This window comes from Mytilus californianus, unplaced genomic scaffold (genome assembly GCF_021869535.1).
Source record: "Mytilus californianus isolate M0D057914Y unplaced genomic scaffold, xbMytCali1.0.p SCAF_12, whole genome shotgun sequence".
Classification (NCBI taxonomy): Eukaryota; Metazoa; Mollusca; class Bivalvia; order Mytilida; family Mytilidae; genus Mytilus; species Mytilus californianus.
The window spans coordinates 54959753-54979424 of record NW_026262604.1 but is presented as its reverse complement, the minus strand read 5'-3'; positions in this window follow the sequence as shown (position 1 = coordinate 54979424).

Here is a 19672-nt window from a genome sequence, read left to right as displayed (position 1 = left end):
TTCTGTGATTCGAATACAATAAAAATATCGCTTACAAAGAGCCATATCGAACAGTTAAATTTGTTTAAGTCTTTTCGGCTTTGTTTAATGGAATTGTAACCTTAGTGATTTTAAACAGACATTGTACAATTAGCATGTATCATTTAAACCATGTAAGTATTGTAAAAGACAGACAGACAGAATATTTTATCATAGTGTCACATACCAATATCAAACAATATCATACATCATAATATAAGTATAAAAATACAAATAAAGATTTAAATCGAAGTTAAAATATCGGTATCCAGCCACAACTGACTTATAAGACACTTTCAATCAAAGACTTATTCAAACATTACTTAAAAATCAATAAATGAATAAAAAAAAAGCTTTTACAATAAAATAACATACTATACACAATATCTTCTGCGATAAAACATAAAATACAAAGATTTTGCTAAAAAGGGTTGTATAGAGTCATGTGACAGTAGAAAAATGAATTTGTCATCATGATTAAAATCGTTAGAATTTGGGTTCATTGCACTTGCTTTCAAAAACAAACCATATCGCAGATCTGAATAAAATTCACAATGCATTAAAACACTGTAACACTGTTCACTAGATGATAGTATTTAATAGTAACCCTGTGTTAGAATATAGCAAAGTGTTCTCGGCCAATGAAATTGTAGGATTTGGTGTTTTTAATTGTGAAGAATGAAAGAAATCATGTTCTTAGTAAGGGATTATCCTATTGTTTAGGCCAACTTACAGTTCAAAACAAAAAGTTTCTATAAATGAGTTACAAATGCCCCGAAGCACATTTATCAGCTTGAAAGAATCTGTGATTAAAACTGACTAAAAGTTGAATATTGAAACAAACAAAAAAATCAAAATAAGATGAAGTTTACTGGTGCAGTAACATTGGTTAACGTTATTATGAGAATATTAATAACTTCAAATTACTAAAAAAAAACATAAAAGCAATTAAAAAAAGACAAAAGTTTTAGAATTAAATAAAATATAATTATTTAGCTTATACTCTTTCAAAAATTCAGATTACTGGATGCACGGTTGATGTATTTGAACATTTCCCTGACATAATGAAGTATTATTTGATGTAAAGGACTGAAATAAAATATTGGCTGTAAAATAAAATTTAGTTGTAACTCAAATTTCGAATTTATTGATTTGAACTGGAAATAAACAAAAAGATAATGCCTCGCTAAAATATTACATGATTTACATTCATACTCACAATCAGGAAACATTTCTTACCATTTCATTGTACTGTTGTGTCATCTAATGTCTAACACACAATCTATTATATTTTCCAAAACTATAAGAAAGTCCTTACATCACTAAAACTTATCCATACATGAAATGCTTAAAAAGGAAGTCATGCATTGATTACAAACATTGCACTGACAATGAAACTAATTTTTAAATACAACCAACCAATTTTGGAAAATATGAAAGATTGTGTGTTAGACATTAAATGACACTTGCTAACGCTCGTACTTAATCATGAAGAAAGGGATTATCATTCTCTTACATATACGTAGTTGTATCGTATCGAATTTTTGTGCGGTTTATAAGTAAATATGTATCACCTACATTGTACTGTTGTTACTAATGAATGCCAAATACACAAAAACACAGAAATAAGTCATGAGCATGAAAACCAACAAACAAGTGATAAAGGAGACATGTTTACTGAATAGAAAAACGTACGAGATACATACCATTACCAATACCATTTTGTTTTAAATTTCAGATGGAAATCTTTCAGAAAATATGACCATAAGAAAAGCCTTAATGACGCTTTTTGACTGTGCCATCATTTAAATGAGGAAGAAACTTCAAATTTATACCTTCAGATTTATAGCAAAACTATGCAAATTGAAGGAACATTTGGTCTAAATAATATAGAGCACAAACTAATGTTTTGCCAGTTATTAGATTAACTGCATTATTTCCAAGCATGTGTGATTCAAATTAGCAATGTTAAAAATAACAAGGATTCATGAAAGCTTATTGATGCAACAGTTGATTCTGCATATAAGACATAGTTTGAAGAACATTAAGGAAAACAACAGCTAATTGTACCTACTCGTTTATGTATACAAGTTAACCAAATGTTTTTATGAATGTTACATTTTCGAATTAAAGGTTTGTAAAATAGTGAGTCTTTGTCTGTTAATTAAAAAGAGTGCAAACAAAGCGAGGGGTCAACAAAAAACCCAGGGATAAACTCAGATTTATGAAAGGGAAGGTCATTTTAAAAGCATTTTCACTTTCGTTAGTGTCCTCCATTCTATTGCTTATGGCGAGTTCAAATTCGGCGACAAGGCGCATTTGGTAACACCATGATCGTGCAGATGAAAACGAGATAATGACAAATAGGACTTAGATTTTGCAAATCGTCCAACCAAAAAATAATTGCGTCTGTACTCGAAATTTTAAGTTTGAAACTCGATCGTAGCAAGGTGGTTTTGACTCCGACCTTGCTGTTTGACTAGGATTGACAATTTTCCTGCCGAAGGTCCATGGTTCACTCCGGGTTCTCCAGAAAATGACAACTGGCCGCCACAACATGCACAATACAACTAAGTATGTTGAAAATGGCGTTAAAAACTAACAATCAATCAATCAATCAGCCAAACTAGAATCAATGACAAACGTGAGGCTTTTATATTTCCAATATTAAACTTCTCATTTCACAGCAGTATCATGCATAGTGCACCATCATATGGCGTCTACATTTCTTAATTGATACGTTACGCTCGTGGATGTTCTCACTTAATTGACTTCATTAGCATGGATGTACTCACTTCACAAAAGATGCTCCAATAGAGTTATGAGGAAGAACAATCAAAATCATCACTACATTAGTTTTACAGTCACCATACCGAATTTATTTACGATTAATCTGTGTCTCTGCTCACTAGTGACATGTTTTTGCAGTTGACCTCTTGTAGATCTGGAATAATGTCCATTTCAACATACGCATCCTACAAACCACTAAACGATGATATATTGTGTTTAAACTCTACCTATATATAACAATCACTTTTCATGCTATTTTTTATCAGTACATTGCAGAATTGCTTGTATACATAATACTTTACATGTAATTCTGTTTTGAATCAGAAATCCAACTATTCTAATATTAGTCTTGCAATTTTCAGATAGTTTTTTGTTTCGTGCATTTTAGATAAAAATATAGAATATGTCAGCTTAACCTTAGGTTGCAACTCTCTGAGCCACGTAGAAGGTTTTGGGTTCGCTTCAAGACTTTTTATGGACTTTGTTATCTTAAATGTTCTAAAACTTTGCCACTCAAAACCTTTAGATTGATTGATTGTTTTTTGCTTAATGTCGAGTGGTTATATTTCATGAATGTTCAGGACGAGAACAAATAAACAATTATTATAATAGGTATGTCCTTCAATAGGGGTCGACCGGGTTTAATGACGGAAGATTTAAAAGGCCAATGGAACATGTTGGTTATTTTGGATTGGGACAGATATATAGCCTTGTAACAGGCCACACACGGACTATACCTAATGTTCCAAGTGCAGACCTAGAAACATACTTACCATGACCTATAGTTGCCAAATTCTTTGTAATTTTGGTCTCTGGTGGAGAATTGTCTTATTCGCAATTATACCACATATTCTTATTTTCAAATTACACGAAAACGCAGGTGTTGTGCAGCATTGGTTAGATTTACACGTGTTGAGAATTAATGAACTGACCGAACAAGTATTAGATCATACATTGAATATATTTACATATGATTTTACAAAAGAACACAATAAATAAACCAAGGTCGATAATATAAAATGTATCATTAATCAATGTTGAAGATAGAAGCATAGGTTTTATTAAAGACGTAAAGAACTGTCAATCTTGCATATTTCTGCTGACTGCCTAAATTAAGGTGCCATAACCTACTAATATTTATTCTTGTGACCACACACGAGGTTCTAGATGGAGGTGAATTCATGTTTGTTTTTTTCAATTTTGTAGTCCATGTTTCTCTATCTTTCTATCTACTTTGAGCATTATTCTGTAATCTTTATATTTTAGCACCTATAATTCTTTTATTATTTTACATTTTTTTCCATGTTTTTCCTATCTTTTGTCCATTATTCTCTATTTAGTAAACGCAATCTAAACCCTTACACACGTAAACAACCGGTTCAGTGCGTTAGTTTTGAATACAAAAAGATTCCTAGGAAACCTGAGGTTGAAACCTTCTGAGGCATGGTTTACCGTAGAATGTTTGGCTGGCTGCTTTTTCTAGACCCTTTTTGAATCCTAATTCTTTTAAGTATTAGGCAACCTAAACGTTTGATATTGAGCACGTGTCGTGTTTAATCAATCGATTTAAGTTGAAATAGAGATTAAAGTCTTTGTGCTAAAACAATCAGTTCATGGGCTGGTCTAAAATTTCTGAATAGTGGTTATCATTTTAAAGGCTTAGTAGTAATACAATTAATGGATAAAGAACTGTCAATCCTGCATATTTCCTCTGCCTGCTCCAATTAACGTGCCATAACCTACTAATATTTATTATGTGACCACACACGACGGACTGGATGGAAGTGGGTTAATTTTTTCATTCTTTTATATTTTAGTCCATGTTTTCAATTCTTTATCGACTTTTGCCATTATTCTTTATTCTTTTTAATTGCGCACTCCCTTATTCTCTATTTTATTATATTTGCGCACTCCTTGATTCTCTTTTTTTTATATTTTGGCCCATTTTTCTCTATTCTTTTGCCAATTATTCTCTATTATGTAAACGCCAGTTATACCCTCACATATATTAAAGAGTCGTCTCAGTGTGTTAATAAAAAGATACGTGTCGGTCTTGTAAACAAAAGGATATCAAGGAAACATGGTTTCAACTTTCTGAGGCTTGGTTTACCGTAGAATATTTTGTCTACTTCTCTGAGACCCTTTTTGAGATATTAAAAGCCTAATTGTTTTAAGTTTAAGGCAACCTAAACGTTTGATATATTGGTTCATTTTTCTCTATTATTTCGCTATTTTTTTTTTATTCTGTAAACGCTATCTATAATCTCACACACATTAAAGAGTCGGCTCAGTGTGTTTTACAAAACGATACGTGTGGGTCTTGTACACAAAACAATACCAAGGAAACACGAGGTTGCAATTTTTCTGAGGCATAGTTAACCGTATACTATTTTATTTGGAAACCTAAACGTTTGATATTGAGTACGTGTCGTGTGTAATAAAATCCATTTACGTTGAACTAGAGATTAAAGAGTGTTTGCTAAAATAATCAGTTCACTTGATAGTCGTAATTTTTCCAAAAGTGGTTATTATTTTAAACAGATGGTGGTTATGCATATCAAATTATCAAATAAAGCTCAATATATGCATTAACGCTTTCGTGTAACATTGGTTTACTAGGAACGTGCTGAGTATCCCGGAAGTGACCTTGGTTTGGTGGACACATGTTAAGTATCAATGAAGTGACTGAAAAGTATTTGATCCATATACCGTATATATTTGCATATGATTTTTCATACGAACACAAGAACATACCAAGGTCGATAATATTAAATATATTATTAATTAATGTTGACGGTCGAAGTATAGTTTGTATTAATGACGTAAAGACCTTTTAATACTGCATATGTCTTCTGACTGCTTAAATTAACGTGTTATATTCTACTAATATTTATTTTATATAATAAAATAGAAATAGAATAGAAAACTTTATTTTGATCCGGCATAGCATAAAACATACAAACATAAGCTCTTGTGGGCTTTTTACCGAATATATTATGTGACCACACACGAGGGTCTGGATTGATGTAGACTAATGTTTACATTCTTTAATTTTTAAGTCAATGTTTCTCAAATCCTTATTTACTTTGTCCAGTATTCTTTATTTTTTATATTTTTGCACTCAATTGTTTCCTATGTTTTGATATTTTGGTCCATTTTACTATTATTTCGCTTATCATTCTCTATTCGGGTAACGCCACCCATACTATCACACACTTTAAAGAGTCGGCTCAGTGTGTTTGCGAAAAGATACGTATGGGTCTTTTACATAAAACAATACCAAGGAAACATGAGGTTGCAACTTTTCTGAGGCTTGGTTAATCGTAGTCTATTTTATTTGGCAACCTAAACGTTTGATATTGAGCACGTGTCGTGTGTAATTCAATCGATTTACGTTGAACTACAGTTTAAAGAATTTGTGCTAAAATGCTTGGGGTGATGTATATCAAAGTCTCAAATGAAGCTCAGTATATACGTTTACGTTTCCGTGCAACATTGGTTTGCTTGAAACGTGAGGAGTATCCCGGAAGTGACCGTGGTTTGCTGGGCACGTGTTAAGTATCAATGAAGTGACCGAAAAAATATTTGATCTATATTTCGAATATATTTGCATATAATTTTTCAAAGGAAATGAATTACTAAACCAAGGTCGATTATATTATATCACAGGAATGTCGTATTAATCAAGACTGAAGGACGAAGACTAAGTTCTTATTAATGAGGTAAACAACACAAATCTGCATACTGTATAATTAAGGTCACACGTCCTGCTAACACGCTTACCATGACGTTGTGAGTTCGAGTCCCGCACGGGGTAGGTGCACTCGACTCCAATCTTAATTGACTAGGGTTGTGAGTTTTCCTATCGAAGGTCGGTGGTTCTCTCCGGACACTCCGGCTTCCTCCACCAATACATATTTGCCGCCACGAAAAAGCACAATAGTGTTGAAAGTGGCGTTAAACACCAATCAATCAATCAATCTAATCTTTATATGTTAGCACCCATAATTCTTTTATTATTTTATATTTTGTCCCATTTTTCTCTTTTCTTTTGTCCATTAATCTCTATTTAATAAACGCAATCTAAACCTTTACACACATCAACAACCGGTTCAATGCGATAGTTTTTAACACAAAAAGATTCCATGGAAACCTGAGGTTCACCGTAGAATATTTGGTTTCCTAGACTTTTTTTAAATCTTAATTGTTTTAAATATTAGGCATCTTAAACGTTTGAAATTGAACACGTGTCGTGTTTAATAAAATCAATTTAAGTTGATCTATAGATTTAAGTCTTGTGTTAAAACAATAAGTTCAAGGGCTGGTCTAAATTTCCGAATAGTGGTTAATATTTTAAAGACTTAGTAGTAATAGAATCAATAGTTAAGATCGAGGCATAGTTTTTATTAAAGACGTAAAGAACTGTCAATCCTGCATATTTCTTCTGGCTGATCTAATTAACGTGCCATATTCTACTAATATTTATTATGTGACCACACACGACGGACTGGATGGAAGTGGGTTAGTTTTTGCATTCTTTAATATCTTAGTCCATGTTTTCAATTCTTTATCGACTTTTGCCATTATTCTTTATTCTTTTTAATTGCGCACTCCCTTATTCTCTATTTTTTTTATATTTGCGCACTCCCTGATTCTCTTTTTTTATATTTTGGCCCATTTTTCTCTATTCTTTTGCCAATTATTCTCTTTTATGTAAACGCCAGTTATACCCTCACATATATTAAAGAGTCGGCTCAGTGTGTTAATAAAAAGATACGTGTCGGTCTTGTAAACAAAAGGATATCAAGGAAACATGGTTTCACCTTTCTGAGGCTTGGTTTACCGTAGAATATTTTGTCTACTTCTCTGAGACCCTTTTTGAGATATTAAAAGCCTAATTGTTTTAAGTATAAGGCAACCTAAACGTTTGATATATTGGTTCATTTTTCTCTATTATTTCGCTATTTTTTTTTTATTCTGTAAACGCTATCTATAATCTCACACACATTAAATAGTCGGCTCAGTGTGTTTTACAAAAAGATACGTGTGGGTCTTGTACATAAAACAATACCAAGGAAACATGAGGTTGCAACTTTTCCGAGGCATAGTTTAACTTATACTATTTTATTTGGAAATCTAAACGTTTGATATTGAGTACGTGTCGTGTGTAATAAAATTCATTTACGTTGAACTAGAGATTAAAGAATTTTTGCTAAAATAATCAGTTTACTAGATGGTCTAAATTTTCCGTAAAGTGGTTATTATTTTAAACACTTGGTGGTAATGCATATTAAATTATAAAATAAAGCTCAATACAGGTATATGCATTAACGCTTTCATGCAACATTGGTTTACTGGGAACGTGCTGAGTATCCTGGAGTGACCCTGGTTTGCTGGACACATGTTTAGTATCAATGAAGTGACTGAAAAGTATTTAATCCATATACCGAATATATTTGCATATGAATTTTCATACGAATAAAATGAACATACCAAGGTCGATAATATTAAATATATCATAAATTAATGTTGAAGGTCGAAGTATAGTTTTTATTAATGGCGTAAAGACCTTTCAATACTGCATATGTCTTCTGACTGCTTAAATTAACGTGTCATAACCTACTAATATTTATTTTATAGAATAAAATAGAAATAGAATAGAAAACTTTATTTTGATCCGGCATAGCATAAAACATTCAAACATAAGCTCTGGTGAGCTTTTTACAGAATATATTATGTGACCATACACGAGGGTCTGGATTGATGTGGACTAATTTTGCATTCTTTAATTTTTTTTGTTTCTCGAATCATTATCTACTTTGTCCAGGGGTCTTCATTCTTTATATTTTAGCACTCAATTGTTTCCTATGTTTTGATATTATGGTCCAATTTTCTATTATTTCGCTTATCATTTTCTATACTGTAAACGCCACCCATACTCTCAATCACTTAAAAGAGTCGGCTCAGTGTGTTTGCGAAAAGATACGTGTGGGTCTTGTACATAAAACAATACCAAGGAAACATGAGGTTGCAACTTTTCTGAGGCTTGGTTAACCGTAGACTATTTTATTTGGCAACCTAAACGTTTGATATTTAGCACGTGTCGTGTGTAATTCCATCGATTTACGTTGAACTACAGTTTAAAGAATTTGCGCTAAAACGCTTGGGGTGATGCATATCAAAGTGTCAAATAAAGCTCAGTATATACATTTACGTTTTCGTGCAACATTGGTTTGCTGGAAACGTGAGGAGTATCCCGGAAGTGACCGTGGTTTGCTGGGCACATGTTAAGTATCAATGAAGTGACCAAAAAAATATTTGATCTATATTTCGAATATATTTGCATATAATTTTTCAAAGGAACTGAATAACTAAGCCAAGGTCGATTATATTATATCACAGGAATGTCGTATTAATCAAGACTGAAGGCCGAAACATAGTTCTTATTAATGAGATAAACAGCACAAATCTGCATACTGTATAATTAAGGTTACGGGTCCTGCTAACACGTTTACCAACAACGGTCGGTAAAGTACAACAACAAAAAAATACATTGGGACAATCAGAAATCACAGATCAAAGATACCTGATACATTTATACTAAATTATAACTTTAATACCACTGTGAACATGCATATAATATAACTTTGTAGTCAAACGACTATTGAATTCAAAGCTCTTCGCACGTTTCGGTTTTTATACATCCTTGGCTTTCAAATATTTGGTTTTGAGCTTTTCTGATGAAGATAAATCCAGACAAGCTCTTCAAATGCATTACAATTATGAAGTGTTATTTTCATAGTATTTAGCATCCTTCCATCAATAAATATTTCATTTTAGTCGACCATTACGTGGCAAACTTAATAATTTTGCAAATGGTTGTCGATACAGTGTTGCCTATAACTTTCAAATCAAAATAAATGTATACTGAGCAAAACATTTAGGACCTTTAATTTATATTTACAGTAAATAAACTGTTACAATTGTAACATTTATAAAAGATCATGTATCATCTGTAGCAGCCATGCACGTAAGAGTGTTACTGAGAAATACCAATATTGCATGATAACTGACAACTGCTATTACTTCATTAAACAAGTTATGAAGTCTATGTTCCAAGTAGTTAAATTTCAATGTGTGTGAATATGTACATTGTGCAGCTACAAACTTATTTGTAATTAAAATTGAGAATGGAAACGGGGAATGCGTCAAAGAGACAAAAACCCGACCAATTAGCAGAAAACAACCCAAGGTCACAAATGGGTCTACAACACAGCGAGAAAATCCAGCACCCGGAGTTGGGCTTAAGCTGGCCCCTAAACAATAATGTATACTAGTTCAGCGAAAATGTACGTCACACTAAACTCCGAAACATATAAATGAACCTTAATAAAAAAAAACCATACAAATTTTGTCAGTCCATGTTTCTCAAATCTTTATCTACTTTGGCCAGTATTCTCTTTTCTTTATATTTTAGATTTCAATTGTTTCCTATGTTTTGATATTTTGGTCCATTTTTCTATTATTTCGCTTATCATTTTCTATTCTGTAAACGCCACCCATACTCTCAATCACTTAAAAGAGTCGGCTCAGTGTGTTTGCGAAAAGATACGTGCGGGTCTTGTACATAAAACAATACCAAGGAAACATGAGGTTGCAACTTTTCTGAGGCTTGGTTAACCGTAGATTATTTTATTTGGCAACCTAAACGTTTGATATTTAGCACGTGTCGTGTGTAATTCCATCGATTTACGTTGAACTACAGTTTAAAGAATTTGCGCTAAAATGCTTGGGGTGATGCATATCAAAGTGTCAAATAAAGCTCAGTATATACATTTACGTTTTCGTGCAACATTGGTTTGCTGAAAACGTGAGGAGTATCCCGGAAGTGACCGTGGTTTGCTTGGCGCGTGTTTAGTAGCAATGAAGTGACTGAAAAAATCTTTGTACTATATATATCGAATATATTTGCATATAATTTTTCAAAGGAACTGAATAACTAAACCAAGGTCGATTATATTATATCACAGGAATATCGTATTAATCAAGACTGAAGGCCGACACATATTTCTTATTGATGAGGTAAACAACACAAATCTGCATACTGTATAATTAAGGTCACGGGTCCTGCTAACACGTTTACCACGATCGATAAAGTACAACAAAGAAATACATTGGGACAATCAGAAATCACAGATCAAAGATACCTGATACATTTAAACTAAATTATAACTTTAATACCACTGTGAACATGCATATAATATAACTTTGTAGTCAAACGACTATTGAATTCAAAGCTCTCCGCACGTTTCGGTTTTTACTCATCCTTGGCTTTCAAATATTTGGTTTCGAGCATTCCTGATGAAGATAAATCCAGACAAGCTCTTCAAACGCATTACAATTATGAAGTGTTATTTTCATAGTATTTAGCATCCTTCCATCAATAAACATTTCATTTGAGTCGACCATTACGTGGCAAACTTAATAAGTTTGCAAATGGTTGTCGATACAGTGTTGCCTATAACTTTAAAATCAAAATAAATGTATACTGAGCAAAAAATTAAGGACCTTTAATTAATATTTACAGTAAATAAACTGTTACAATTGTAATATTTATCATCTGTAGCAGCCATGCACTTAAGAGTGTTACTGAGAAATACCAATATTGCATGATTACTGACAACTGCTATTACTTCATTAAACAAGTTATGAAGTCTATGTTCCAAGTAGTTAAACTTCATTGTGTGTTAATATGTACCTGATGCAGCTACAAACATATTTATAATTAAAATTAAGAATGGAAACGGGGAATGCGTCAAAGAGGCAACAATCCGACCAATTAGCAGAAAACAACCCAAGGCCAGCAATGGGTCTACAACACAGCGTGAAAATTACGCACCTGGAGTTGAGCTTCAGCTGACCCCTAAACAATAATATACTAGTTCAGCAAAAGTGTACGTCACACTGAACTCCGAAACATATAAATGAACCTAAATTAAAAAAAAACCATACAAGACTAACAAAGGCCAGATGTTCCTGACTTGGGACAGGCGCATACATGCGGCGGAGGTAGACATGTTCTGTGGGATCTCAACCTTTCCCCTATACCTCTAGCCAAATGTGGAATAAACAAACACACATCAATCAATTAGTAGTCAAAAAAGAACAACAATATATTTTAAACAAGCAAAAACAAAGGAACTATGTTCAAAGAATAATTTCAAAAAATTGAAAAAAAAGGAAAGAACTGTAATAATCCCTCTCACTGCATCATCAAAACGTGTGTCTCTCATATCAACAATGCACAGTTGCCATTGTTAAAAGATTAGTTATTAGACACTGTTAACAAATGATTAGTAGGTATTAGGAAAAGGAAGATTTGTACTTATCATCCAAGTATCTCACACACCAACAGGTAAACGGGTCAATATAACTACTAGAACAAGACATTCTCATTGTGTGGTTAACTGTTTTACTACTGTTGCATGCTCGTTTAACGCATGTCTCTTTAATTTACATCTAATTTGAGATATTGGGTTAATTTTAACAGTAAATGAAGGCGTTAGTTCACCGATGTTCCGGAATCGCACGAACTCATAAAGGAGCGAATTCACACACAGTTAAAATGTAACAATCGGGAATAGGACCTTAACGATCAAAAATCATTAAAGATGATAGGCTTTGATAGGTACGCTCGACGCACGCGCGTTGGTAAATCATGTTAAAAAATACTTTATTTAACCTTTTATATTCCTGTTGGAAATTTCATTTGTATTCTTATTTTTAGTTGAAATCATAGCTTTTAGCTTTAAGGAACACAGGTTTCGTCATTTTTACTAAATTAACATTAAATGACATCAAGACACATATAAATCAATAGACACAAGAAATGACTTCATCCATGTATTATTCATTCTTTAAGTATGGCTATTCGGTCATTTTGTGATATGTTACCGACCGTCAATGATTTGAAAGCCCCGCCTACGAGTTGCATTATTTTTTCAGGGATTTCTGTCCTATATCAGATTAAATTTTTCGTTTAAGATATGTTAACGTCTTTTTTAAAGGAAGAGTGTGTTCACATTTCATTTTTATTCTTATTTCAAATTGACATTATAAACATAATTCGAATGCAAGAATAAAACAAATATTTTGATGCAGTTTAACATAATTTTATGATGAAATAATTTTAGTTCCAAACTGCCAAGTCTTGTGAGTCTTAAATTTTCCATGTTTTTGTTTTGTGTACTGTTGTTTGTCTGTTGGTATTTTTCTTTTATTAGCCATGGCGTTTTCAGTTTATTTTCGACTTATGAGTTTGAATGTCCCTTAAGTATCGGTCGCCTATCTTTTACTGAGTTATTCGTCGATCCTGTAAGAGCTGTTCATATCAAAATAGACGTTTCAGTTCAAAATTTGTAAACTAGTGATATAAAAATAAGGAGATATGGTATAAACGCTAACGAGATGACAATTTGCAAATATAATATGACTATGAACATTTTAAAATGTTGATTGATAAGACCGTTAATAAGCAATGTAACATTGACATTAGAAATATATTAAAAAAACATCACAAAAAACCAACACGAACAACATTGTATTCTTTATAGTTCATTTGTCTAAACGGTCTGCCGTAAGTCATCTTTTGTAAACATGAAGTACCTGGTGGAAATCAAAACAGTTTCTAAAAAATCCACGGTAGGCCACTTGTCATGAAAAATATACAACTTGAGAAAGAACATTCGATGCCACTGCTGGTGGACGTTGTCCCCGAGGGTATCTCCAGCCAAGTAGTCAGCACTTCGGTGTTGACATGAATATTATTATATGGTCATTTTTATAAATTTACTGCTAGTAAAAGTATGAATTATTCGAAATACTAAGGATTTTCTTATCCCAGGCATAGATCACCTTAGCCGTAATTGGCACAACTTTTTGGAATTCAGGGTCCCCAATGCTATTCGACTTTATACGTGTTTGGCTTTCTAACTATTTTGATCTGAGCGTCACTGATGAGTCTTATGTAGGCGAAACGCGCGTCTGGCGTATCAAATTTTAAGCCTGGTACCTTTGATAACTATTTACACATTCCGTCATATATCTTATTTAGTTATCTCTATATAAATAAAACTTAACCTTATTTTCGGAATCATCAAACTAATACTGTTGTAATGTTGTCAGACTTCGGACAGACAGGGTGATACGTCATAAGCTTATTAAAACAAAATAGACACCAGAGTGATTTGTGACCATAATAATAGTTATTGGTTTGATTTAAAGCTTGTTTCGGACTATAACTTTCTATCTCAAACACAGGTCAAATAAGGAACGGAATATCATTGAATTTACTTTTACACAACATATTACAATTACACAAAATATTAACTAGCATCAGACGTAATCAAGATTTTAAATAAACCAAATATGCGAACTTCATTAGTACATGTATATATAAATTAGGACCAAATACTCTTATAACATCTGAAAATTTCACAGAAACCACTGGAAAGTAAATGTATTGGAATTGATCATGATACATTACGTATGTTTTAACTACTATTCAGACTTAATGAAGGACACCAGTGACGTAATTATATGTCATCATCATTCCTATTTGACACATGACATCAGCTTGGATTACTCATTTAAGTACATAATTCTAATTTTATAAGCGACTCCGAAATTGTATTATATACTTTATACTGTTTAATATTTGATAGATGTGGGCATATTTATCGTCTACATTTGTCTTTTTTTAAATTTTAATTAGACTCATGAAAAGTATTTTTAAATACAACATTCCGGTTTTTTTCATGCGCAATCTATTCGAAAAAAAAATGCATACTTTCCAATTTTAAAAGCATATATTTTAGATATCCGTAAAAAATATTATCATGTTCACATTGGCGTAGCTTACGTTGAGGCAACCGAGGCAGTTGCCTCAGTAAAAAAAAATAAAAAATAAAAAAAAATTTCTTTTAAACAATTTTCACAGCAGCAGGCTCGCAACTAAACGCTAAAGTACCGACTTGTATCGTCTTTTTACCGTTATTGATTCATACCCTTTGCGAGTTCAAGACTTATGGAAACATTTTCCTCCTCTAATTGGAAATCCCGATCCCTTTGCGATAGTTTTCAGTAATCTCAATATGTCGAAGTCAAAGAATTCGACACAATTGAAGCTGGCACATCTATATAATCCTACCCGAAGCAAAATCAGTAGAATAGATGATTACCCAACTCACAAGCCTTCTCCGATCGAATCACTTGACCATTCAGGTAAATTATTAATTTTTTGCAAGAATAATTTCTAGTATATGAGGGTCTGGGTGAGGTTTACAGAATACAGAAAAATATCCTGAAATTGATTTAAACTTAAAAGAATAGAGATTTGAATGGTGATAAATATAAAAGAAAGGAAAATCACATTATGGACAAAAATGATTAAAAATAAATATTTAAGAACGCCCATACCAATCCTCATATATAATTGGTAACGTCTAAAATTGAAATTTCGTTGTGTGTTGACATTTTTCCCGACGTGTAATACTTCAGCTAGTACATTGAGTTTCATTAACCTTTGATACCAATTGAAATAAAAATTACTAATATTAATCAACATGCACAGAAAATAATTTGCTATGTTGTTCTAAAGTTTTATTCTCACCAAGGATTTGTATAGTATAGTGTCTTACCATACAAATCCTTGTTATCACTATTTAAAATTTATAGTTTTTTCACTAGCAGGGAATTTTAAATAATTGAAGGAGTCATTAATTCCAGCGACATAAACAATATATATCAGTTTCTATATAAAATTTTCAACCAAATACTGTTTTCATTTATTATGAAGACTTCAGAAAAAACGTAAATTTGTCCGTTAGTACTTCACCGGTTGTGATTTTCACAATGGAAAAAAGTTCAAAACCGTATATAAGAATTTGAAGACCACCCAAAAAATATCAGGACAAAACACAACCAATTAAAGTGCCGTGGTGCATTTCACATGTAGCATGTGTTTATTTCCTAGTTAATCAAGAAATGCTGCAAGCGTGATGTCTGGTAATGTTTCTGGCATTAAAACCCGCTTACAGCAAATCCAATCAAGAGCATATATCTGCATTGCAAAGCGCACATTTTGAATCTTGTTGTTAAGTCCACTATTCTGTAAGTCAGTTGATATGGTTTCTTTGAGGATTCTCAGCTGTATTGTTGACTTGCTGTGTCATTTAAATAAACCCCATACCCATTTCCTTTTATTCGTAAAGAATTTAAAATCTGGAACGTTCACTGGAAAGATTCAATTTGAAAAAAGTGGTAAATGTTATTGAGAACATTTAGGTATTCATCCGAACACTGAACATGTTGTAGGTACCAGTAATCAACTCAAATATCTGTAGTATAACTTAGTGTAAGGCATATTAACATTATTATGATGAAGTAAAATAAAACAACTGTTACTGCTTTTATTTTTGATAGATTTTTTTTTTCAAATTTCAAAACTTCAACAGACCCCCTGCCTCGGTTATAGCAGAAGGCAAGCTACGCCATTGGTTCAAATTCCGAAACAGTTTAACTTTAATATACATTCTATACTTTTACATGCAAAATCTAGAAACGTCATTTCATTACCAGACATTTCAGCTGATCTATTGTTTTCATCTAAAAACAATCTTTCATCTATTTAATTTAGACACTATTAACATGATTAATTTGGTATGCAAATATATCGACAAAGAATTCATTATATGAAAACGTTGCAATTTTGAATTGTTGAAACCGACATTCTTACGAATTTGCCTTTTCCGTATCCAATATATTAAGAAATTGTTTTTAAAATTATCTGAAGTTTTTGTTCATACATATGTGTTTAATATCAATGAAAGGAGATAATCGGAAGAACAAAAACGACGCAAAAAAATCTAGGGGTAAACAAACGGCATTCACCAATATACAGATATCAATACCATTTATCAAGCTCTGTATGGTCTTACTAAGTAAGGTAAGTGTCGCCAATATATTTTTTTCTAATTTTTGCATAAATTATTTTGCCAAAAAATGAGCTAAAATTGCTTCTGCTTATTTATTTTTACATATTATTACAGTAGTGTCTATGGTTATGAGTTCTTAGGGTAAATTATCTGTTTGCATAACATTTTTTTCGTAGAAGTAAATAGGTTGAGTGTAAAGTCTAGTTGCTTAGTCTTTGGTTTTCTAGATTGTTTTGTGTACTGTTGTTTTTCTGTTTGCCTTTTTCTTTTTTAGCCATGGCGTTGTCAGTTAATTTTCGACTAATGAGTGAGTTTAAATGTCCCTTTGGTATTCTTCGCCTTTTTTTTTAAATTTTTGCATATAAATGCCAAATAGATCACAAAGACTATATTTATAACATTTGATCGAAATTTGATTATAGTAATAAATCAATGCCCGTTAAGTATGATTATCCGTAACGTTATAACTTCGTTTCTCAAAAAAATATATATATACTAAGATAACATATGGATTCGATGGAACATTTCCATCTAAATTCATATCGAACAATTCTTAACAAGACAAAGGAAACCAGTTAGGTATGCAGAACATTAATTATTGATTCCAGAATAAGGCAAACCATTTGAAATCACATGACTTTTTTGTGGCTCTATCTCTTTTAACTCTTATCACCAAATGGTGCTCTGAAAACTACGGTTGGTTGGAATATTTAAGACATAGGGAAATTCATTTTTTTCAACATGCCTGAACATTTGTATATGTTTATATAAACAAAACCTTACGATTCTCAATCATTGAAAGAAAACATAAAGTAAAACATTTACGAATGTTTTTTCTTACCAACCAATATATCCTTAATTTGCTCTTCCTATTTGTAGAATAGGAAATAGTATAATAAATTTCTAATCGATCAGCCGAAAGTCTTCGTTTAACAAATATTACTTATCATAATTTTGAAACTGTTTTGAAATAGAAAAGAATTAGTCAATTTCTGAAAAAATATCCACTTTTTGAACGAGGCGTAAAAACTCAGGAAAGGAAGGGCGAGGTTTACCTAGCCCTTCAACAAATCTATGCCGAAAACATAGCAGTTTATAATTTTCTCTGACATTTGTATAAAATTGCCTTTAAACAGCAGTTTAAAATAGTTACAATAGTCATTATAATGGTACGACTAAAATAATTTATTTTCCATCCATAAATGAGCACCCGAATACGATTAAAATATAACGTTTACAATATATAGTAAATAAGGACAACATAAAGTGTTCTTATTGCAGTATCAATTCATTTGATTTAGTTATTATCCCCTACTGTACCTTTAAAAGAGGCATTAGCGACCATTTAGACATAAATCTAAAATACGATTGATTGCAAAATGCCTATACCAAGTCAGGAATATGTCAGTTGTTTTCCATTCGTTTGATCTTGCCAATTGTTAAGGGACTTTCCGTTTTGAATTTTCCTTGGAGTTTGGTATTTTTGTTGTTTTACTTTTTTCAAGTATTAATAAAAGCGGAATTTTGAAATAAGATTTCGTCATAAGCTGTCAGTTTGGCCAACACTTGTTAAAATAAGCTAAAAAAATATCTCTGATGTATCATTCAATACTTCAATACGTTAACCTCATTGAATCCGTATTTATGTAATCTTCAATTTAAACCCTTAGTTAGAGATGGGTTACGCATGTACTAGGCTTTATCAGCTATCAAAAGGAAAATAATGTCAACATTGAAAGTAAAACAAGGGTGAACCATTTGGTTGACTTATTCGATCCACCAAAAATCATTCTTATACAGATTAAAACGATCATTAACCATTTTTTACTCTACTATCATGAAATCAAACCGACCTAGAAAAATCCAATTGTACGTTTTCGCTATCTTTTTAAATTTATATTTATATCGGTTTATATGTCCGTCGGCAGTCTTGGGGGGGGGGGGGGTCATCTCAATGGTTAATTAGATGACGTCATAACTAGAATACACACAAAATGCTGATACCAGTTTTCGACTCTATGCATTGTTAATTGTCTATTTAAAACTTTTTTGCAATTTGGAAAAGATGTTTTAGTATGCTATGAATCAAATATGAGAACTTGAGTCATATCGGTGAACATAAATTTGACAGCTTATGCCCCTTTAAATCATTTCATTAAAAGACAATTTACAATAAAACCTTAATCAAAAATAAAATTGTTATCTAAAAATTGGCTCTGTTGACATTTCGCCTTTAATGAGTCGACAATCAAAATTAAGTTTAAAATTCATCATACAACCAAATTTCTTTTTTCGAATGTCGATTTGACATTAAGTATAATTTTTTCAAATATCTTCATTATTATTGTCAATATGTATATCATAAATAAAATTAAATAATAATACTAATATTTATTTTTACTTCAATTTGCTGATTATTTGAATATTAAATTGTTTATTTGGCATAATGTGTTAGACATTGGCAAACCATGTATATACGAAACACCTCCACTGCATGTCACTTCGAGTACTTGAGATCAATCGTATCCTCGAGTGCTGGATGCACAAACCAAAACAATTCAAAGTAGCTTTTCCATCTTCATTGTTTTAAAGTATGTGGCACTTCGGACTCCAAAAATATGTGTTGTCTGGATTTAGAATACTAGTACATGTAGTAGTTCGTCAGTTGTCTTTTTAATTATGTCGAAATCATGCTATCATCTGGTCACTCCTTTCATCAAACGTAAAGAACGATTTGCATTGAACAGCGAGGTCAAATACATGTCACGACTGACCTATTTAATAGTCTATGCACACTTTCCGACAAAAAAACCTACAACAATATTGGCATCATCCAAGGATCTTTAAAACAAAATTGTTTCTGTAAAAAT